The sequence below is a fragment of the Ovis aries genome, chromosome 5 (genome assembly GCF_016772045.2).
Source record: "Ovis aries strain OAR_USU_Benz2616 breed Rambouillet chromosome 5, ARS-UI_Ramb_v3.0, whole genome shotgun sequence".
NCBI classification, from domain to species: Eukaryota; Metazoa; Chordata; class Mammalia; order Artiodactyla; family Bovidae; genus Ovis; species Ovis aries.
Window position 1 is genome coordinate 105,307,387 of NC_056058.1, and position 23,453 is coordinate 105,330,839.

At 43.2% G+C, this 23,453-nt stretch overlaps 1 protein-coding gene across 9 annotated transcripts in view; it reads left to right on the forward strand.

Moving 5' to 3' along the window:
- Nucleotides 1-6,906: 6,906 nt before the first annotated feature.
- The window catches only part of FER (FER tyrosine kinase), a 456,675-nt gene continuing 440,128 nt past the window's right edge, over nt 6,907-23,453 (forward strand). For 4 of the 9 annotated variants that reach the window (XM_042251002.2, XM_060416071.1, XM_042251003.2 and 1 more), the window contains exon 1: nt 6,907-6,971. The gene's annotated coding sequence lies outside the window, so the exon portion shown is untranslated. Of the gene's footprint in view, nt 6,976-19,583; nt 19,706-23,453 lie in introns of all 9 variants that reach the window. The other 5 variants (XM_060416073.1, XM_042251004.2, XM_060416070.1 and 2 more) reach the window with 2 other exon arrangements.

The following is a 23,453-nucleotide window of genomic DNA, read 5'->3' on the forward strand; positions in this document are numbered from 1 at the left end:
AAACGATTACACAGGTAAATGGGAGTGGGGAGTGGCGACATAGGGTTAGGAAAAAAATTATAAATCATTTTTTACTGCCAAAGGTTCAACATCAATGTTATTGTATTCATTTGTTCAGGTAAGTAATGTTACTAGAACCGTAAAAAATTGGTACTTGGGAAAATGGACTATACAGCAGAAATTTATCTATAGCTAGGGAAGACTGTGTCATTTCCACAGTCATTGTAGTGCCTGGTATAGATCTCAATTTTAATGACAGAAAAGGCATCTTTAAGTCTTATGCTAACAACTTCAACTGAGATACATATCCCTTCAGGCCCTTTGTGGGTGTCTAGTATTTTATGGAGCCCATAGATCATCAAGACAGGAAATTATTTTCCTTAATTCTTCTGTAATCTCCCTACATTTACAAGATGTAAGGAAATTTGAACAGCAATCAAGTGAAACAAAGTGTTTGCTAAATGTGTTGCAATGCACAGTGATAATTATAACAGAAGGAACATTTTAAATGGATTTCCTATAATTGTTTTTTTGAGTTTCAAAAATATAGCATAGATTTTTGCCACATTCATTTATTTCAAGTCCATTTATTCAAAACTGCATTTCTTGGCACAGTGCTTGGCACACGGCAGGCAGTTTTTAAGCTGGAGTGAACAGGTGAGAACTGAGAACTGTGGAAGAACTACAGATTCTAAACTACAGAACTAAAAGATTCTTAATCTTTTCAGAGATCTGAGTTCCTTAAAACACACACACACACATGCACACACACAAAGACACAGTGTATAGCAAACAGTTATATTTTTCACACCAGACTTTTACTTAAAGCTACCCTCTGCAAATACGTAATCACAAATTCGACAAACACATCTTTCCAGCTTTAGATTTTTCTTTGTATAAGGAGAGAGGCATTCTAAGTTTCTCGGAGAAGATGTGCCTTGGTGAAGTAATCACCAAAGTTGTATTTTGCCTTTGTCTAGCCATTTCACGCATAAACTTTCATCAATTTCTTTCACATTGATTTGACACATACCACAGAATTTAATATTCACAGAAAATTTTCTATTTTAAGAGGTTTATTCACCTATCTTTAGTTTGTGCAGTGAACAGTCATTACAAAATACACACCAAACATTAATTTTATTATTAATAATAAATTTAATAATAATAATAATTTCTTATTTCTGACTATATTAAAATGTATTTTTAGTTTTGGTGATGTTATTACCCAATGTGACATCATTTTCAAGAGTAAATAAAAAACTAGAAACTAATTACTTTCTTTATAGTCTTAATATTTTGGGCATAGGTATTTTGGGGAGAATATAGTTAAAAACAAAATGTTCTCCCAACCCAGAAAGTCTCTCCACAAAGGTAGTGGAGAAATAAAACACTTTTCTTATTGAATAAGCATTAGACCAGAATGTGATGGGCAGTGCAGGCCATCCACAAAGAGACTGCAAAGACAGCAGCCATCCTTTTAGACAGCCCAGCAGACACAACCTATTACTTATGTTTTCAAGTTAAACAATAGCTAGTCATCAAGTAACAGGCCTTGATAACAAGGCACATATAATTCATCTTACCTTTATTTCATAATTGGATGACCATCAGTGTTAGCTAATAAGTATTATTCACAGGAAAAACAAATGTTTCATTTTTATGGCAGAAGGTAGTTTTGCAATTTGGGAAAATTTGCCCAAGAATATTGGCTCCTACCATCCCACAGAAACTGGGAGAGAGGTGACTTAGCTCTCTCTCCCATCTGTATAGCTTGAGATGGACAATGTGGTTCCTTATTTGCATGTATTTTTAAGTGATCACCACAATAAGTGTAGTTAACATCCATTATGTATTCACAGTTTTTTTCTTATGAAGAGAACTTTTTAAGATCTACCTTTTTTTTTTTAGCAACTTTCAAATATATAATACAGTGTTATTAACTGCAGTCATCATGATGTCTATTACATCGCCATTATTCATTTTACATCTGGAGGTTTGTACCTTTCGACCACTTTCTCACATTGTACCCACCTCTCACCCCTTGCCTCTGCCAACCACCCATTCTGTTTTCTGCATCTGTGATCTACGAGTTATTTTACTTTTTAACTCCGCATATAAGGGAGATTACGTGGCATTTGTACTTCTCTGTCTGACTTATTTCACTAAGCATAATGCCCTCGAGGTCTATCCATGATGTTGAAATGGCAAGATTTCATTTTTTTTTTTAGGCTGAATAATATTCTATCCTGTATATATATGTATACCACAATATCTTTACCCATTCATTGGCACTATTTTTCTTGATATTTGCATTTCAAAGAGAGAGGTCCCAGGTCCTTAATAAAGACATTTTTGGGATATAAAGCTAACAAAACAAAATGACTAAGGTCTATCCAGTCTTCAAAATAATTTGTATACATTTCAAAGTGATGAAAAAGCATGCAACAATTACCAATTTTCTAAGGCAAATACTCTAAGAAGGGAAATACCTTCTAGCTTCAGTAGCGTAAATTAAGCAACTTTTTAAAAGTTTCTGTCTTTACATTTTGATTCTAATTGATTATGTCTAACCTTCGTAATTTTGCTTAACCTTTCTCAAATACAGAATAACTTAAGAATAAAAGCTCTTTTAGTTTTGAAAAAATACAAATAAGCAAAACCCCCAAAAGACAATAGAAAAAAAATTTTTTTTGGTCTTCACAGCACATTTTGGTTTTTTAACAGAGTATACATGTAAAGTCTTAAAATTTGTTTTTCTATGTATAGGGCTGTTCATTACAGTAAAATAAGGAATTATTTAGAAGTGATCAACTATGAATTAATTATTCATTGTTCTCTAGTTCCCACGTAATACACAAATTTTGGAGGGGGAGGTGGAGTTTGGGTTGACCTTAAAATTTGCTCCAGAAAAAGAATGTGGTTCAGCCAATGCAGTGTACTATACAATGCTTTAAAGAGTCGGTTACAGAAACACACCCTGGAACAGTGACTAATAACACCTCTCACACAGTTGCAGATCACCCAGGTGTCTTTGCTCAGCTCCAATTACTCATCTTCCACTAAGTTCTTTGGGGGAACGGTGCCTCAGAGGCGGAGCAAACCAGCTCCGTTCTTCCTTCATTCTAGATTCTGGAAGAGGTGAGAACTTACAACATGGAACTGCTGTACGCTTTCGACAGCACCCATCACACTCACTCTCACAGAAATCCAAGTCTATGCCCTGACCAGTGTGCTGAAGAAGCTGAAGGTAAACGGTTCTATGAAGACCTTCGAGATCTAACACCCAAAAAAGATCTCATTTTCATTACAGGGGGGACTGGAATGTAAAAGTAGGAAGTTAAGAAATACCTGGAGTAAGGGCAAATTTGGCCTTGGAGTATAGAATGAAGCAGGGCAAAGGCTAATAGAGTTTTGTCAAGAGAATGCACTGGTCATAGCAAACACCCTCTTCTAACAATACAATACAAGACTGTATACAGGGACATCACCAGATGATCAGTGCTGAAATCAGACAGATTATATTCTTTGCAGCCAAAGATGGAGAAGTTCTATCAGTTCAGTTCAGTTCAGTCACTCAATCGTGTCCGATTCTGTGTGACCCCATGAATCGCAGCGCGCCAGGCCTCCCTGTCCAACACCAACTCCTGGAGTTCACTCAGATTCACATCCATCGAGTCAGTGATGCCATCCAGCCATCTCATCCTCTGCCTTCCCCTTCTCCTCCTGCCCCCAATCCCTACGAGCATCAGAGTCTTTTCCAGTGAGTCACCTCTTCGCAGGAGGTGGCCAAAGTACTGGAGTTTCAGCTTTAGCATCATTCCTTCCAAAGAAATCCCAGGGCTGATCTCCTTCAGAATGGACGGGTTGGATCTCCTTGCAGTCCAAGGGACTCTCAAGACTCTTCTCCAACACCACAGTTCAAACGCATCAATTCTTCGGCGATCAGCTTTCTTCACAGTCCAACTCTCACATCCATACATGACTGCTGGAAAAACAATAGCCTTGACTAGATGGACCTTAGTCGGCAAAGTAATGTCTCTGCTTTTGAATATGCTATCTAGCTTGGTCATAACTTTTCTTCCAAGGAGTGAGAGTCTTTTAATTTCATGGCTGCAGTCATCATCTGCAGTGATTTTTGGAGAAGCTCTATACAATCAGCAAAAACAAGACCGGGAGCTGACTGTGGTTCAGATCATGAACTCCTTATTGCCAAATTCAGACTTAAATTGAAAAAAATAGGGAAAACCACAAGACCATTCAGGTATGATCTAAGTCAAATCCCTTATGATTATACAGTGGAAGTGAGAAATAGATTTAAAGGACTAGATCTGATAGACTGCCTGATGAACTATTGACGGAGGTTACATTGTACATTGCATAGGAGACAGGGATCAACACCATCCCCAAGAAAAAGAAAATGCAAAAAGGCAAAATGGTTGTCTAAGGAGGCCTTAAAAATAGCTGTGAAAAGAAGAGAAGCAAAAGGCAAAGGAGAAAAGGAAAGATATACCTATCTGAATGCAGAGCTCCAAAGAATAGCAAGAAGAGATAAGAAAGCCTTCCTCAGTGATCAATGCAAAGAAATAGAGGGAAAAAATACAATGGGAAAGATGAGAGATCTCTTCAAGAAAATGAGATACCAAGGGGACATTTCATGCAAAGATCGGCTCAATAAAGGACAGAAATGGTATGGACCCAACAGAAGCAGAAGATATTAAGAAGAGGTGGCAAGAATACACAGAAGAACTATACAAAAAAGGTTTTTACGACTCAGATAATCACGATGGTATGATCACTCACCTAGAGCCAGACATCCTGGAATGCTAAGTCAAGCGGGCTTTACGAAGTATCACTACAAACAAAGCTAGGGGAGGTGATGGAATTCCAGTTGAGCTATTTCAAATCCTAAAAGATGATGCTGTGAAAGTGCTGCACTCAATATGCCAGGAAATTTGGAAAACTCAGTAGTGGCCACAGGACTGGAAAAGGTCAGTTTTCATTCCAATCCCAAGGAAAAGCAACACCAAAGAATGCTCAAACTATTGCACAATTGCACTCATCTCACATGCTAGCAAAGTAATGGTCAAAATTCTCCAGGCCAGGCCTCAACAGTACATGAACGGTGAAATTTCAGATGTTCAAACTGTATTTAGAAAAGGCAGAGGAACTAGAGATCAAATTGCCAACATCCGCTGGATAATGGAAAAAGCAAGAGAGTTCCAGAAAAACATCCACTTCTGCTTTATTGACGATGCTTAAGCCTTTGACTGTGTGGATCACAACAAACTGTGGAAAATTCTTCAAGAGATGGGAATACCAGACCACCTGACCTGCCTCCTGAGAAATCTGTATGCAGGTCAAGAAGCAACAGTTAGAACTGGACATGGAACAAGACTGGTTCCAAATCGGGAAAGGAGTCCGTCAAGGCTGTGTACTGTCACCCTGCTTATTTATGTGGAGTACATCATGGGAAATTATGGGCTGGATGAAGCACAAATTGGAATCAAGATTGTCAGGAGAAATGTCAATAACCTCAGATATGCAGATGATACCACCGTGAGAGCAGAAGGTGAAGAAGAACTAAACAGCTTCTTGATGAAAGTGAAAGAGGAGAGTGAAAAAGTTGACTTAAAGCTCAACATTCAGAAAATGAAGATCATGGCATCTGGTCCTATCACTGCATAGCAAATAGATGGGCAAACAGTGGAAATAGTGGCTGACTTTATTTTTTTTTTTGGCTCCAAAATCACTGCAGATGGTGATTGCAGCCACGAAATTAAAAGATGCTTGCTCTTTTGAAGAAAAGCTATGACCAACCTAGAGAGTATATTTAAAAGCAGAGACATTACTTTGCCAACAAAGGTCCGTCTAATCAAGGCTGTGGTTTTTCCAGTGGTCATGTATGGATGTGAGAGTTGGACTATCAAGAAAGCTGAGCACCGGGGAATTTATGTTTTTGAACTGTGGTGCTAGAGAAGACTCTTGTGAGTCCCTGGGACTGCAAGGGGATCCAACCTGTCCATCCTAAAGGAGATCAGTCCTGAATGTTCATTGGAAGGACTGCTGCTAAAGCTGAAACTCCAAAACTTTAGCCACCTGATGCAAAGAGCTGACTCATTTTGAAGGCAGGAGGAGAAGGGGATGACAGAGGATGCGATGGTTGGATGGCATCACTCACTCGATGGACGTGAGTTTGAGTGAACTCCGGGAGTTGGTGATGAACAGGGCGGCCTGGTGTGCTGCAGTCCATCGGGTCGCAAAGAGTCGGACATGACTGAGCCACTGAATTGAGCTGAACTGACTGAACTGATCACAACTATAGCACCTCGTGTCTTGCCTTTTTACGAGGGTCTCAGGTACTGGGAATTACAGAAATGAGGAGCTCCCGTCTTTATGGCAATTCCAGCCGAAAGCCAGTTGAAGGCTACAAGAGCTGCATGCAAGATACACGAAGAGAAGGAGTGGCGCGCGCGCACTCCGGGTGGAGGGTCCGCGCCCCCAAAGCCGACTTCAGTGCCCGGCGTCGCCTGCCGGGGCCCTTGGCGTTTTAGTCACGCCCCCGCCCCTACGCCCTGAATTCCCTCCCGGCCGCTGAGCCGTCGGGCAGGCCCTTCCAGGCGGCCCTGGCTTATCACCCCCGGCCCGGCCGCTTCCCGGCCGCGGGCGAGCGAGCCTCCCCAGGCTTCCTGTGACGCCGCCGGCCGCCGCCCGCAGCCCGCCCGGCGGGCCTGGAGCCCGGGCCGCGCCCCGCCCCCCGGGAGCTGGTGGGGGAGGGCCGGGGTCGGACGGCAGCGCCCGCCCCCTGCCGGCGCCCATTGGCCGGCAGCTCTCGGGCGCCCGGAGACCGGAGCGCCGCCGGATTGGCCGCGAGGGCCCGTGACGGCGGCACCCATTGGCTGGGGCGGCCCCGTGACGCGGGGTGGCGACGGGCTCCCGCGTCCGAGGGGCTCCCGCTTGTCAGGTTCTAGGTAGGTGAGTTCCGCGCCGCCCGCGGCGGGCGCTGTTGCCCAGGGCAACGCGGGGAGGTGGGGTGGAGAGCGGGGGAGGCCGGCCGAGAGCCGGGGCCACGCTCCGCGCCCGCCGAGGGGCGCCCGGGGCTCCGTCCCCGCCCTCAGCCGCCGCCGCCTCCTCCCGCTCCCGGCGCCGGGGTCTCCGCGGCGTCCCGCGCCCGCGGCAGCGCGCCCCTGCTCGGGGCTCGGGCCGGTCGCCCGCCTGGCTGGGCGAGGCCCGCGCTCCTCACCGCCCGCGACTGGACGCTGAGGGGGCGCGTGCCGGCGCCGCGGGGCTGAGGCGGCGGGGTGAGGCGGGCCGGCGGCCCCGCCCGCTCGCCGGGTGCGCGGGCTGCGGGCTGCGGGCTGCGGGGCGGTGCCGGGGCAGCGCGGGCGCCGCCCATCGCGCCCGCACCCGCCGGTCTCCGCGGAGCCCTCGGCCCGTCCTGGCGCCGCGGCCTCTCGGAGCCGCTCCGCCCGCCCCCAGCTCGCCCCTGTCACCCCTGACCCCCAGCGTCCACGCCCCTCCCGCTGCGGCCCGCAGTGACCCTCGGGAGGCGGACGAGGCGTGAAGCTGACTCCGGCGGGTCTGCTCCCTTGCCGTTTAGGGCTGGGGAGGTGTCTGGAGGCACCTCGGGGCCAGCTCTATGCTTGCCTCCCACATTCAGGATCCACCTTCCGAAACACGCTACCTGGGTTGGTGTTGGTAGCGTGCTACATTTTGCACAAATTAACTGTGAAGCCATCGCTTTTTACTTTTGTGCATTTATGATTTTGATAGGCAGTGCAGTGCAGCCCACCGTGTATTAATTTCATAAGGCTGGCACTTTTATTTTCGTTTGCCTTAGGGTTGAAAAGCCTTAATCTTTTAAATTCGTAAGCCACTGTATATATACTCGTAGCGGCCCCATTATCAGTTTGACATAAGTTACTCTAAAGGTGTGGTGCTATTTTTTTTCTCTTTCTCCAGATGTTTTAAAATACTAAATTGTCAAATGGAGTCAGCGATGTAAAAAGTCTAATAGAAAAATCAGTAAGAATAGACAAAAACTATTTCAGTGACTAAAGACTAGAAAGTATGTTTCAACTATGGACTGGGGACTTTAATTTTGCAAAGTGTAGTTCTTGGACAGCAGTGTTGTAGTCCTGCTGTATCCACCTATGTGGGCTCTAGGAAAACACACACGTGAAGAGCCAAGCGTTTTGTCAGTCAATGCAAAGGAAGACTCAGTGTGTGTTTGGTCATCTGTGTCGTCTTTTCTGCTAGTTCTCTTGAGCCAAGAGAACTGTTTTCAAAGGGAGTACATAGGCATACTTGGAAACCTTTTTCCAGTTTCTGCCATGAAAGACCTTTGCAGATCTGTTTCTCTTCATTAAATATATACCATGTTAGATTATTTGGGGTCGGGTTAATGCAGCTTCTGCACTATTTCAAAGTTTGATGTCAGTAGTTGAAATAAGTCAGGCTTTTGGTAGACCTGCCCTTTTCATTTCATCTTCAGCTATTAATGTACCTATAACTCTGGTCTGTGAGCATTTCACATTTGCCTTTTTCCCCCCTCCAGTATTTCACGTTGAAAAATTTCAAACAATACAGGCAAGTTCAGTTGCTGGTGAATACTCACCACCTACACAACAATGATAGGAACAGCTGTTACATGGTATATACTAAGGAACAGAAGAACTGAAATGATCAACTTTGAAAACCAGAATAAATATGTATTATACCAAAATATTGTAAAGTGCTTATTTCCATTTGTAGATGGAAATAGTGTTTATAACAACCATAGGAATTGAATTCCATGAGGCTGTTATAAAGCAGTCATCATCTTTGTAAATCAAAGCCTTAAGTTAATTGTGTTTTGGTAATCAGAAAAAAAAGGAAATCTAATGAACTTGTTATACAAATAAAAGTTTTGTTTTGAAATTGGACTTGTGTTAATAGATTATACTTTTGTACTTGATTTTTAAATGAGCATGTTTTGGAGATGAGTTGAAGGGACTATCAATTATGCACTGTTTTGGTAACATACTTAATTGAATCAACCTTATATATGTTGTTTTGGAAGAAGAATGTTTTTGTAGTGGAAAAAAACCTTACAAACATGAACTTTTTTAATATAACTTTTCCATGGAAAAAAGTAATTTAGAGAGATTGAAGTTAATTTTGGTAGGACTCAAAGCTATCTGGTGTGTTATTTCATGGTGTTGATAAATATTTTAATACAAAAATTCAATTTATGATAAAAAATAAGAAATGGGTATAAGTTCATGTATATGTATATATATTTATAATTTTCCCATACTTAGGAAATTCCTGCCCTTTAAGTATGTGAATCCTGCTTTTCAGTGTTTTTTTTGTTGTTAAGTTGCTAAGTTGTGCCTGGCCCCTCTTTGCGACCCCATGGACTGCAGCACACCAGGCTCCCCTGTCCCTCACTGTCTCCTGGAGTTTGCCAAAGTTTGTGATTATTGAGTTGGTGATGCTATCCAACCATCTCAGCCTCTGCCACCTTCTTCTCCTTTTGCCTTCAGTCTCTCCCAGCATCAGGGTCTTTTCCAGTGACTTGGCTGTTCGCATCAGGTGGCTAAAGTATTTCAATTTTCGTATGCCCCAAATCTGTTTTTCATACTTAACAATATTTCATTCTTAAATATTGAAATTGAGCTGTGTGTCAGAACGTATAGCTCTTTGGATTGCCTCATTATTTTTCCATATCTCATTTGACTTTGGTATGCTTCAGTTCAGTTGCTTAGTCGTGTCCAACTCTTGCGACCCCATGAATCGCAGCACACCAGGCCTCCCTGTCCATCACCAACTCCCGGAGTTCACTCAGACGCATGTCCATCGAGTTAGTGATGCCATTCAGCCATCTCATCCTCGGTCATCCCCTTCTCCTCCTGCCCCCAATCCCTCCCAGCATCAGTCTTTTCCAGTGAGTCAACTCTTTGCATGAGGTGGCCAAAGTACTGGAGTTTCAGCTTTAGCATCAGTCCTTCCAATGGACACCCAGGACTGATCTCCTTTAGGATGGACTGGTTGGACCTCCTTGCAGTCCAAGGGACTCTCAAGAGTCTTTTCCAACACCACAGTTCAAAAGCATCAATTCTTCGGCACTCAGCCTTCTTCACCATCCAACTCTCACATCCATACATGACCACAGGAAAAACCATAGCCTTGACTAGATGGACCTTTGTTGGCAAAGCAATGTCTCTGCTTTTGAATATGCTATCTAGGTTGGTCATAACTTTCCTTCCAAGGAGTAAGTGTCTTTTAATTTCATGGCTGCAGTCACCATCTGCAGTGATTTTGGAGCCCCCCAAAATAAAGTCTGACACTGTTTCCACTGTTTCCCCATCTAATTCCCATGAAGTGATCGGACCAGATGCCATGATCTTAGTTTTCTGAATGTTGAGCTTTAAGCCAACTTTTTCACTCTCCTGTTTGACTTTCTTCAAGAGGCTTTTTAGTTCCTCTTCACTTTCTGCCATAAGGGTGGTGTCATCTGCATATCTGAGGTTATTGATATTTCTCCTGGCAATCTTGATTCCAGCTTTTGCTTCTTCCAGCCCAGTGTTTCTCATGATGTACTCTGCATATAAGTTAAATAAGCAGAGTGACAATACACAGCCTTGACCTACTCCTTTTCCTATTTGGAACAAGTTGGCATGCTTGAAAGTGAAAGTGAAAGTGAAGTCGCTCAGTCGTGTCTGACTCTTTGCAACCCATGGACTGTAGCCCGCTAAGCTCCTCCATCCATGGGATTCTGCAGGCAAGAATACTGGAGTGGGTTGCCATTTCCTTCCCCAGGGGATCTTCCCCACCCAGGGATCGAACCCAGGTCTCCCACACTGCAGGCAGACGCTTTAACCTCTGCACCACCAGGCATGCTTATGTATGGTTAATTTTTCATGCGATGCCATTGGGAAATAAAAGGGAACAAGCAGGTCATAGTTCTGGAACTTTGGAAAGAATACAATATTGAGATGTTTTTTAATCAAAGCTCCAAGTTTTCCCTTCCATCTCCCTCAACTATTTTTTTTTTATTATGAAAGTTAAATGCTTTAAAATCAATTCAGAAAACTACAGAAGAAAAGTAATTCCATGGTAGTTAATGTTTTGAAAATAACTGAAACTCTTGTTTCTTCTGTAACACTCTACCAACCTTTGCAGTTTTATGGTCTTCATTGCAGTGTGTCAGCACGTACATCTGAACTTGGAGGAGTTCCTGAACTTGAGACTCAGTTAGCCTAAATTAGAAGAGGGCTCCAAGATCTGGAGGAAAAATGGAAAAGAATCAATAGAGAACAGAATAGAGTCAGAACAAAAGAATCAGTCCCAGGCAATTACCCACTTTTTCTTTTTTCTTAAGTATAAATATAGTCCTAGTTAACCATATGAGACTGCTGTATAACTGACAAAATATGAAGCCTTTCAAGTTTTTTTCTTTGGAATTCGGAATGTCTAAGTAAGATGACGTTTCCTTACTGCCTGTCTACAGAAACTTTTGGATTTTTCTATTTTGGAGAGATACTTCATGTTCAGCTTTTAAAAATTTAATGTCATGCATAACTTGGAATTATTTCCTAAGTTTTAATTTATGCTTATCAAACAATGACTAATTTTTAGCCTTATAAGGTTCCACTGCTCACTATAAGCTTAATATTGCCTCCTCCTTCAGAAGGTTTTGATTAAAAGGCTGTAAAGTTCAATGTATGTGTTTCTTGTGAGATCGCAGGGTATAGTGAAAAGAAAATTCTTTTTATTATGGAGCCAGATAATCTGGGTTTCAGTCAGAAATGAGGATTTTCTTTTGTGGGATCTTGAGCAAGTTTTTAAAAATCTCTTTAAACCATAGTTTCTTTTTCTTTTTACTTTTTAAAAACTTTTTAGTTCTGTATTGAGATATAGCTGATCAACAGTGTTGTGATAATTTCCAGTGAACCTGAAGGAACTCAGCCATGTATACACATGTATCCATTCTCCCCCAAACTCCCCTTCCATCCAGGCTGTGGCATAACAGTGAACAGGTTCCATGTACTGTACAGTAAGTCCTTGTTGTAAACCATAGTTTCTTCATCTGTAAAAAGGGGATGGTGTTAATAAAATTGCCCCGTAAGGTTGTTAGGAAGAAGAAATGCGACAGTCGAGGTAAGACGCCTGCATTCAGGGAGCACTCAGCTGTTACACCCAGTTCCTTCCACGGTAGTTTTTATTTTAGCTCTTCAGGTGTTGCTGTGTTTATTCTGCCATCCTAAAAGTCCATAAGTTTTAGACTTTGGAAATTAAAATAATGTACATTAAATTGACTGAAATTGAAAGACATTTACATTTGTACCAACCAAATAATAGAAGTATCTCAGATTAGCTGTTTGTTTTTTTTTTTTTTGTAATAGTTGTTGGCTTATTTTATCTCAGTAGTGATAATCAGAAATTGACCTTAAATGATTTTTACCTCGAAACATGTCTAGTCCGTCTCAATTCCTGGATTATTTTTCTTTCATATTGTTATCATCTGTTTTTGGATGGTTTCCCTACATTCCTTTCAACCACAAATATTTACCTAAAAGTGGTGCAGAAAAACTAAATGTCACCTTCTTTAATCTCTAACTAATACAGCCCACCGCTTTAAGCTACATTTACTTAATCTGTTTAAAACTCTGTTTTCAAATGTAATAATACACAAAACTCTTAATTGAGTGTTTTCTGTCTCCTACAGAAATGTCTCCTCCGGTCTCCTATAGGATTGCATTTTAGGGAGCAGTATTTACAGGCATCCCCGTTTCAAAATGTGTGTTCAAAGTGTGGGATTTTGATTCTTAAAGACTGCAATTATAATTAAATACACAGACCATCCTGTAGTTTTAGGGTGTTGTGACAAACCCTGAATTGAGTAGAGATAAGATTTGAACTAAATAGTCCTTACTGTCTCATCAGCAGGAAAACAAAGATTTTGTGCTTTAAGTCAGGGATTCTCAATGTTCCCCCCCACCTCAGTACAAGACAGGTGCATGTGGGACACATTCTAACAGGAAGTTTGCTGCTGTGCCCTCTGAAATTCCATCTGTGACTGAGAATGACACCGCTATGGGGTGAACTTGAATCCACTCTTCCCGAGGAAAGTGGGTCATTAAAAAAAGCTAAGTAGCTGTTATTAGTAACGAATACTTGAGACACACCTTATAGTATATCATTGAGGCCCAAGTTATTTCTGCCTTTTCCTGAAATGAATACTCTTCACTTTTTCATATCAGTCTTATAATGCTACAGAAGAAGAGATTACTAATTTTATGTAATTGATACTGAAGAGCCTTACATTTTTAAGAGTAACTGATGATGAACGTTTAAAAATATTTGACTAATAGCACCATGGTCTTTATAGTAAATAATATTACTATAGAAAAATTGAAATTAGTTTTCCAGTATAACTTATTTTACTTACAGAAAATGTATTTCCAGAGTGGGACAAATGGTTTTAGGAAAAGGGGAAACTCTTAATAGTAGAATATTTATATTCTAGGTGTTTAGCATAAATGATGTTCATTACATTCGCTCAATCAGAAAAAATTTTTTAAAAATTACATTTTGTGAATGAAATTGCTCTTAAATAGTTCATCCTGTGTACATAGAAGTAGTATATATAATATATAAGTTGAAGTAAAGATTTAGAAAAATTATAGTCATTAGACCCTTGGCATTAGCAAGTGGTATTTCTTGAAATCTTTGCGGACCTAGGATAAAATTACCTTCGTAAAATGCAGTCAGATTTAATTGAAAAGTTCAGGTGATCCCTTCAGACCCTTAATAATTCTGTAAACAGAACTCCAGTCCTCAAAGTTGTTAAACAGTTTTTTGTTTTTTTCTTTTTTGCTTCTAAAATGAAGGCTGGATGTCTTTACATTACGTTGTTAGTGTACATATGAAGTTTCTTCTACTTGGCTTTTCTTGTCTGTGGGTTTGTCGACCAGAAGAGTGTTTCTGGCTTGATTGCAAAGCTAGCTGCACTGTCACGAAGTTGAAGAGTTCGTCCTCGGTCGGTCCCTGTAGTGCTTGCTGCTTGCTGCTGTTTCTGGTGATATTTGACAGCAGTCGGACACTCAGGAGTTTGTGTCCCTTCTGCTCTCTGAATGTCTTCAGCTTGGGAGGGTTTCCCGAGCTTTTCCCGTCAGGCGTTCGGGCTTTTTGTTAATTTCACATTCTGCGAACAAAAATGCATTTGACTCTTCTACCAGTATTCAGTTTTGGCAACAGATGCGTCGGTAGCCGCCCTAGCAGCCACACGATTACTTCATGAGAGTGTTTATACAGTATTCTGACTTTCTCTTGAATGATATTTGCTTCAGAATCACATGCTTTCCATATACATTCTTATACAGATTAGTCATCATTTTAACTTTCATTGAGGATTGAAAATTTTGCTTTGGTAGGAGCAAAAGAAACACGTGAAGCATTATCTTTTTGTTTGTTTTAGTGTAGAGTTTGTGGTGTCTGGTGGAATTTCTAATGATTCTGACCCAGTCACTGTTGTATTTTTTTTTTAGTCCATCGTGAATTTGTTCCAAATTCATATGTTCCAAGTACCATCACTTTGTGAAGCCTCTTTGCTTTCTAGATATTGAATAAGTTGGTAGTAGGAGAGGAATTAAGGGAATAGAGCAATGCAGTCATCTCAGGTAATTTTTAATGACAAATAACTTGATAAATATTATCCTGATTATTTATAAAGGATTATGTTGGACAAAGTATAAGAATTTTCATCTAGACTTAAATATAATATAGCTTTTTACGAAGCAGGAGACTGATTCTTTCTCTTACCAATAGTCACATACATGTATATATGTATGTATGTATATGGGCTTCCCAGGCAGCTCAGTGGGTAAAGAGTCTGCCTGCAGTGCAGGTGATGCAGGAGACACGAGTTTGATCTCTGGGTCGGGAAGACCCCCTGGAAGAGGAAGTGGCAGCCCACCTGTTATTCTTGCCTGGAGGACTCCTGCCTTGTCCATGGCCCGAGGAGCCCGTCTGGTGGGCTGCAGTCCATAGCGCTACGCAGAGTTGGGCACGACTGAAGCAACTGAGTATGCACGCACCCACATATATATTGTCTTATTATTTTTATGCGTAACCCTTTATCCCCTCCTCAACATTTTAACCTCAAAGTAAGAAGCGGTTTCCGTCTGTAAAAGTTTTTGGGTACATTGCATGGATTTAGATATTGTTATGAGCAAGGGGCATTGGCATTTCTTTAGTACTTGCTGGAAACGTTAGACTTTTCTATGCATTTGTTTTGATTTTCATCACAACCTTGTAGATTGGATAACTTGTATTTTCATTTTGTGATCTGGAACCAATCTTAGGTCATATCCAAGGAGATTTTCCAATAAAGTGATACCTGGGATTTGAATTTAGGTCTTTCATATAAAGGATAAACGTAAAAATATAGTGAACCATTAGCAGTCCTGGATTTAGCAGCAATTTCATCCACTTGGGAGTGACTCAAAGTTCATGTTGAAATATCTGAAGTGTTACTGAAATAATTTCCTCTTATTGGAAGTGAGATCCTGAGATATTCATGACCCCACTCAGCTGCCCAGTGTCCACATGTCACCTTGACTGTGTTCTCAGTTTGAAGTTATCCTGTATAATAACTTTTGTCAAGTGATAAAATGTTGCTGCTTTGTAAAAAAAAAATTATTGAAAAGGGAAGCAACTGCTAGAAGTGAAGGAGAAGTAGAGGCATAAGAGAGTGGTAGATGCAAGCCAGAGAATAGGCATGCTTCAGTCTGTTTAAAATGGAACGGTGGGTCCAGTGACTGGATGCGAGTCAGTGTGCATCTAGGGAAACAGAAGTTGGCTTGCGAAACGTCGTTATCTAATGTTCAGGCTCCATCAAAAATTCCCATAGCTTTTAGATTTTTTGAAAATGTCAGGGGTCTTATATTCATAAATTCTATCCCATTTCCCTGCTCTCTCACACTCAACGATAATATTGAAAGAGATTTGACTCTTAAGTAGCTGCTCCTTTTTACAAGTTAATATCATTCTGACAAATATCTTAAAATACTAACATAAATAATAGTATTCTTACTTATAAGATGGTTTGGGTGTCCTGAGTTTCACAATTAATCATAACAGAATAGTCGCTTGTCTGTGGTGACGGCCTTTTTCTAAGGTTCTGATGTTCTATCATTATTTTGGATCTGATTTACCCTAAGATTGACGTGGCTTTGCTTAGAGACACTTGCTATTACACGTCCTTACAGTAGCTTACATTATAAAAACAATGCAGAAATGTTCTGTGTTATTCAGGAGGCAAGTTGTTACAGGAATGGGACAGAAAGCAGGAAGTTGTGGGATTCTTCCTTTTTTGGTTGTTTAGCAAATGCTATATTCACTTCAGGTAAGGTCTTACTTTTTGGCTACAGGGGATTTTAAAGCACAGAGGAGTTTTCACACTGTTTTCTTGAGGAAGAATAGATGTCGTGCAAAGAGCATTGGAGCTGGACCCACTCAGGGTTGGATCTGTGCTGCCAGCGATTAGGTGTGTGAATTCAGGCAAGTAATTCTGATTCTTGGATAGCAACAGATCCAGTCCATCCTAAAGGAAATCAGTCCTGAATATTCATTGGAAGGACTGATGCTGAAGCTCCAATACTTTGGCCACCTGATGCCAAGAACTGACTCATTTGAAAAGACCCTGATGCTGGGAATGATTGAAGGCAGGAGAAGGGGACGATAGAGGAGGAGATGGTTGGATGGCATCACCGACTCACTGGTCATGAGTTTGGGTGGACTCCGGGAGTTGGTGATGGACAGGGAGGCCTGGCGTGCTGCAGTCCACGGGGTCGCAAAGAGTCGGGCACGACTGAGCGACTGAGCTGAGTTTAATTCATATCGCTTCAGGTTGTTTGTTTTGTTTTTGGTTTGAAAATTAACACCACTTCTGTCTGATAACTGGTAACTGATGATTAGATTTTTTAATATCTTTCAGTTGCATGAGACCAAAACCCCATTCACAGTATCTCGGGGCACTGGGAGCAAGAGGGGTGTAGTCTCAGGTGTGGATGGCTGAGGGGCTCAAACGATGGCCTCAGCCACCTCGGTGGCTCTCTCTTGTTAGATATGCTTTCAGGGAGGGTTTTTCCTTGTGGTGCTCCCTGTTGGCTTAACACTGTTTCAGGTTAGCAAGCCCAGCCTAGACAGCCCTTTTCCTACTCGTAATTTTAGCAAAGGCTCTGGGATTGCATTTCATTGAAGGAATTGGGTCATTTTTTTGTCCTTGATCCTGTGGTCTGGGCAGTCAGCATATGATGATAACCCAGGTCTGAATCAGGTATGAACTACCACAGCTGAGACTAGGAAGCGTGGTCAGTCCCGTGGTGGGAGCCGGGTAGACGGAGAGTCCGGGTGGGAGGTCCCCTGAGGCAGGAGGACGGTCCTGTGACCGTGGGGAGAGGGAGTGGATGCTAGCCCAGCGTGATGAAAAGGCTTTCACCGCAACCTTCCCAGCCTGCCTCTGTGTCCTCCCTTACATAGAAACCCTTGAAAAATGCCCTCCGCTAACGAGACCCAGTGTTTCACTTGCAGCTTCCAATCCATCTACCACTTGAGCCCAGCAGAGGAGGGCAGCCCAAAGACTTGTTTAATTACTGCCTAAGTCTAGGATCACTGGCTGATTGCTCTCAGTTCTGTTTGAAAAGACAGCCTTAGGGTCAAGGAACTTAGGGTTCAGTCATAAATATAGCTGATTATAATAAAGCCAGCGTTCGGTGATAGAAGAAGAAGAATCTAAGGGCAATTAAAACTCTGAATCGGAGAAGAGAAAAAGGGGAAGAAACCCACGGAGATTTTCCAGTTCGCGCTGTGTACATGTTTCATCGGTCAATGGTGGCACGAACTTTTCGCCTTGGCAATGGAATCAGATTTTTGGTTAGCACTGTGTCTGTCCATTCTCTCCCCCGAGGAAGGTCGTTGTCGTGTTTCCTCCTGGTCACGGCCAAGATGGGTGTTGAGAAGAATGTCCTTGCTGGGGGCTGTGTGGCCTCAGAAGCCGTTTTGCTGTTGAGAGGCTGGAGTCCAGGGAGGCATTTTGAGGGTTGGGCAGTAACAGCTTTGTTGGGAGTTTCTTTGGCAGTACAGCTTTCTTATGAACTTAGTAAGTGTCTGATTTATTTGTATTTGATCAACTTCTCCCAGGTTCCCAAAGCCCAAACCCTGGTCTTTGGATCAAACTGTTGCCTGAATGTCTCTAAACTTTGCCACCCTAAGCTGGTGAGTGGGTCTCCAACAGGCGGCTTTTTCTTTTCTTTTTCTTTTTTTACCCTCCAGGGACCTTTGGCGCTGTCTGCAGACATTATTATTGTCACAGTAGGGGCTCTGTTGAGGGGTGAGTAGGCAGGTGCTGCTGGCGTGGAGAGGTAGTGCCCCAGGGCACTGATAAACATCCTGCCATGCAAAGAACAGCCTCCCACAACAAAGAGTTTCCCAGTTCAGTGTGTCAGTAGTCAGGGATTTGAAATCAAGCAAGCCGTAGCTTCTGAACCTTCGTCTTGGCCTCCATCTCTAGGCCACTTTGAGCAACTTCTTGGAAGTAACAGTGCGCAACTCATTTGTCCCTGCTCCCAGGGCGTTGATATATCTTTTGCTAGGATGCTTGTGGAGGGGCCTGGAGCTCCAGGGTTTCCCCACCTTTTATTTTGTGTGGTTAAAAACACAAATTTTAGTTTAGGGATATTTGATTTTCAGCACTGTAAATTGCAGGATTATCAGCCATCTTGCGTTTGCAGTGAAAGACTGAAAAGGTTTTCCTTTTATTAAGGCTTGACTCAAAGTGTGCCGCCTTTTTGAAGGGCCTTACTGAAGACTGCGGCATAGTAGGCAATATACCAACATCCTGGCATTTTTACTAAGTGTCCTCCTGTTCCATTCGTAGTAGGCAAGCAGTCTGATTTTCAAGAGCTGTGAGTTTGCTAGATGTTTTGCTGATTACGGATCAGTCACTTCTTACCCTATATTAGAGGGGTACCCCTCTGTTTTGTGTGTGTGTGTGTATGTGTGTATAGAAAAATGCATGACATACAGCTTAGAAGCCTCCCAGCAAATATTTCTTGAATAAAATAATAAGTAAGCCTTGTAGCTCAGTTGGTAAAGAATCTGCCTACAATGCAGGAAAAGGAAATGGCAACCCACTCCAGTTTTCTTGCCTGAAGAATCCCATGGACCTTAGCCTGCCAGGCTCCTCTGTCCACGGGGTCGCGAGAGTCAGACACGACTTCGTGACCGAGCCACCAGAAGTAGCTTATTGCCTGATGTTACTAAGTGTGAAACTCTGGTGGGGCTGAGAACACCCTGCAGAGGGAGAGAGATTACTCACTGAGCGGATCTGAGGTGGGGGGAAAGTGTCTTTAGATTTAGTAACCTAGAACATTGGTCAGTATGATTGAAAAATACGATGTAGCAGAAGAAATGTGTCAAGAAGAATGTGAGTGAATGTCTACCAGGGAAGGGAAGAAAAGGACTTTATTTCTCTAAAGCTCGTGGGGGTCCCTATCTTTAGGGAGTTACTCTGCCCATTTCTATCTGTTACGCAGGTATCCCTGTCGTACCTTTTCCTTGGGAGACTCCGAGCGGGGACTTGAGAAATGCAGAGAGAATTGTTTCCCCGCAGTAACTCCGAATTCCGGCAGCTGCGTCTGAACTCGCTGAACTAAAGGTGACTGAATCTAGAGACAGAGTGTTCTCAGTTGCTTCTTGGGTTGGCTCACTGTCAAGTAGGAACTTACTGTGTTCTTTTAGTTTCACAGTCTCTGCTGAAAGTTGTCTTTCCAGCTAGTTCCTATAGCATTTTTCGACTGAGTCTTATCGGTCCAGTTGGGTCACATGCTCATCCCTGAACTACTGCTTGGGGCAGGGAATATGCTGATGGTCCAGACCTGGATGCCTGGTCCCCCTGCACCTATTCCAGGAACTTAAGAGCGGGAATGATTAGTGCCACCCAGACTACAGAGATTGACACCCGAGTAGGGTAGTTAAGCAGAAGAAAACTGTGAAACGCTGCTGCCCAAGGAAAGCGGGCTTCCTAGGTGGCGCTAGTGGAGAGAATAAGCATGCCAGTGCAGGAAACACAAGAAACGCGGGTGCAACCCCCGGGTCGGGCAGATCCCCTGGAGGAGATGAGAGCCTGCTCCGGTATTCTTCCCTGGGAAATTCCATGGACGGAGGAGCCTGGCGGGCTGCATTCCACTGGGCTGCAAAGAACTGGACACAACCAAGCCCAGTGCTGCTAAGTCGCTTCAGTCATGTCCGACTCTGTGCGACCCCATAGACGGCAGCCCACCAGGCTCCCCCGTCCCTGGGATTCTCCAGGCAAGAACACTGGAGTGGGTTGCCATTTCCTTGGAAGTGAGGACAAAGCAGGTTGATCTCATACACGTGCAGTTTTCATTTTTTAAGAAATATATTTATTTGCTTCTGGCTGTGCTGGGTCTTGGTTGCTGTGCGGGCTTTTCTCACTGTGGCGAGTGGGGGCTACTCTTCATTGCGTTGCTTGGACTTCTTGCGATGGCTTCTCTTGGTGTAAAGCGTGGGCTCTGGAGCGCACAGGCTCAGTAGTTGCAGCGCGGGCTCAGTGGCTTCAGCTTCTGGGTTCGAGAGCGCAGGCCCAATAGTTGTGAAGCTCGGGGTTAGTTGCTCCCTGGGGTACTGGATCTTCTTGGACCAGGGATGGAACCTGTGTCTCCTGCGTTGGCAGGTGGGTTCTTAACCATTGAGCCACCAGGGAAGCCTGCAACTGACTTTCTTTAAGACTTAGGCCCTTATTATATATTATTATATTGTATAATAATATATTGTATATATATTATCCCTACCTAATCTATTTTTCACCTGACATCATGTCATGAACAAGAAATTTTCTTTGAAAACATGGTTTTACATGAATATAAAATGAAATCTGAATTCATTGCCTAATTTTAGATATTTGGTTTGTCAGAATTAGATTTTGGTTTATCAGAATCGGGACATTCGTGATTAGAGACATAGGAGAAGGAAAGCTTAGAAAGAGAAGCAGGGCCAGGACTAGGGTGAGGTGAGAGAGAGCCCGGGACACACAGTGTACGTCGGTGCTCACTTCTAGGGTCACGCAGCTGCAGAGTGCCACCTGCACGGCCCCGAGAATGAGTGTGTCTCTTTTGCACCCTGGGCCTCTCTCCCATGTCAACCTAGTCCTCTCACAAAGGGAAGCACGTTCAGGGGTCAGGAACTGGGTTTGGTTATGAGCATGAGTTAGAGATGGTAGCCTGTGCAGTTGACCACGTTGGTGGGGATGATTAAGGTGAACTGGAGAGTAATTATTACACACTTTCACTTGTCTGTAGAAACCTTTGCTGGGCTCTGAGAAGGATAAGGATACCTTTGAAGTAACACAAGGAATCTAAGTTTTATTCATGGGTTTGTTTGAACAAGGAAATATTCCATTTAGAGCTACTACCCTGAAAGCTGTTACTTATTTTTAACCCAAACTATTTCAAGTGGAAAATATGACTTTTTCATTGAATAATATTGAATTTTTATTGAACAATAAAGATTATAGAAAAGACTTGAGTTATGAGGCTGATGCATAAGTAACAAACGGGTACTTTCACTAACTTCCTTAAGCGAGATGTTTGCCACTTCTCAATGTCAGATACGAAGTCCCAGTTGAATAATTGTCTTTCATGTTCTTAGGTCTTTGGAAGTCATGTTTCTTTATCACAGTGAGAGACTAGAATATGGAATTCGAGACAGCTCTCAAGTTCCTTTGCTGATCGAGAAGCTGAACAAATTTTAAGTTACATGAATTGTCCAGTAAATTTGAAGTCTGTGTTTCTGGTGGGATTGGAGGACATACGTAATGTCTACACTTGGGCACACGTTCACTGCGGTTTTGTTTCTGGGAGATCGATAAGTAATGCTGTTTACTATAACGCTGAAGGTTAGACTGAAGATACTCTATCGAAAGCAGTTTCAGAGAGAAGTCATGATTAAAAGTTTCATACTTAAATACCATTTTAATCAACACCGAGTATTGATTTTATCATTTAATGCTACCATGCTTGTTAAAGACTTAAATCAGAGGAAGTCATAATTCACCTTGGAATTTCATCCATTCGGTAGTCACTTGTTTGGTGGCTGTAATGTCACAGGTGTTGTGTGGGACGCTGACCACAGTGTGTAGGGTGCTGACTGTATGTGTGGGATGCTGACTGTGTGTGTAGGGTGCTGACTGTATGTGTGGGGTGCTGACTGTATGTGTGGGGTGCTGACTGTATGTGTGGGATGCTGATTGTATGTGTGGGGTGCTGACTGTGTGTGTAGGGTGCTGACTGTGTGTGTGGGGTGCTGACTGTATGTGTGGGATGCTGACTGTATGTGTGGGGTGCTGACTATAGTGTGTAGGGTGCTGACTGTGTGTGTGGGATGCTGACTGTGTGTGTGGGGTGCTGACTGTATGTGTGGGACGCTGACTGTGTGTGTGGGGTGCTGACTGTATGTATGGGATGCTGACTGTATATGTAGGGTGCTGACTGTAGTGTGTAGGGTGCTGACTGTGTGTAGGGTGCTGACTGTGTGTGTGGGATGATGACTGTATGTGTGGGATGCTGACGTGTGTGTAGGGTGCTGACTGTATGTGCGGGGTGCTAACTGTATGTGTGGGATGCTGATTGTATGTGTGGGGTGCTGACTGTGTGTGTAGGGTGCTGACTGTGTGTGTGGGGTGCTGACTGTATGTGTGGGACGCTGACTGTGTGTGTAGGGTGCTGACTGTGTGTGTAGGGTGCTGACTGTGTGTGTGGGATGATGACTGTATGTGTGGGGTGCTGACTGTGTGTGTGGGGTGCTGACTGTATGTGTGGGACGCTGACTATGTGTAGGATGCTGACTGTATGTGTGGGGTGCTGACTGTGTGTGTAGGGTGCTGACTGTATGTGTGGGACGCTGACTGTGTGTGTAGGGTGCTGACTGTGTGTGTAGGGTGCTGACTGTGTGTGTGGGGTGCTGACTGTATGTATGGGATGCTGACTGTATATGTAGGGTGCTGACTGTAGTGTGTAGGGTGCTGACTGTGTGTAGGGTGCTGACTGTGTGTGTGGGATGATGACTGTATGTGTGGGATGCTGACGTGTGTGTAGGGTGCTGACTGTGTAGGGTGCTGACTGTATGGTGCTGACTGTGTAAGGTGCTGACTGTGTGTGTGGGATGATGACTGTATGTGTGGGACGCTGACTGTGTGTAAGGTGCTGACTGTGTGTAAGGTGCTGACTGTGTGTGTAGGGTGCTGAGTGTGTGTGTAGGGTGCTGACTATGTGTGGGATGATGACTGTGTGTGGGATGCTGACTGTATGTGTAGGGGGCTGACTGTATGTGTGGGATGGCGACTGTATGTGTAGGGTGCTGACTGTATGTGTGGGATGCTGTCTGTG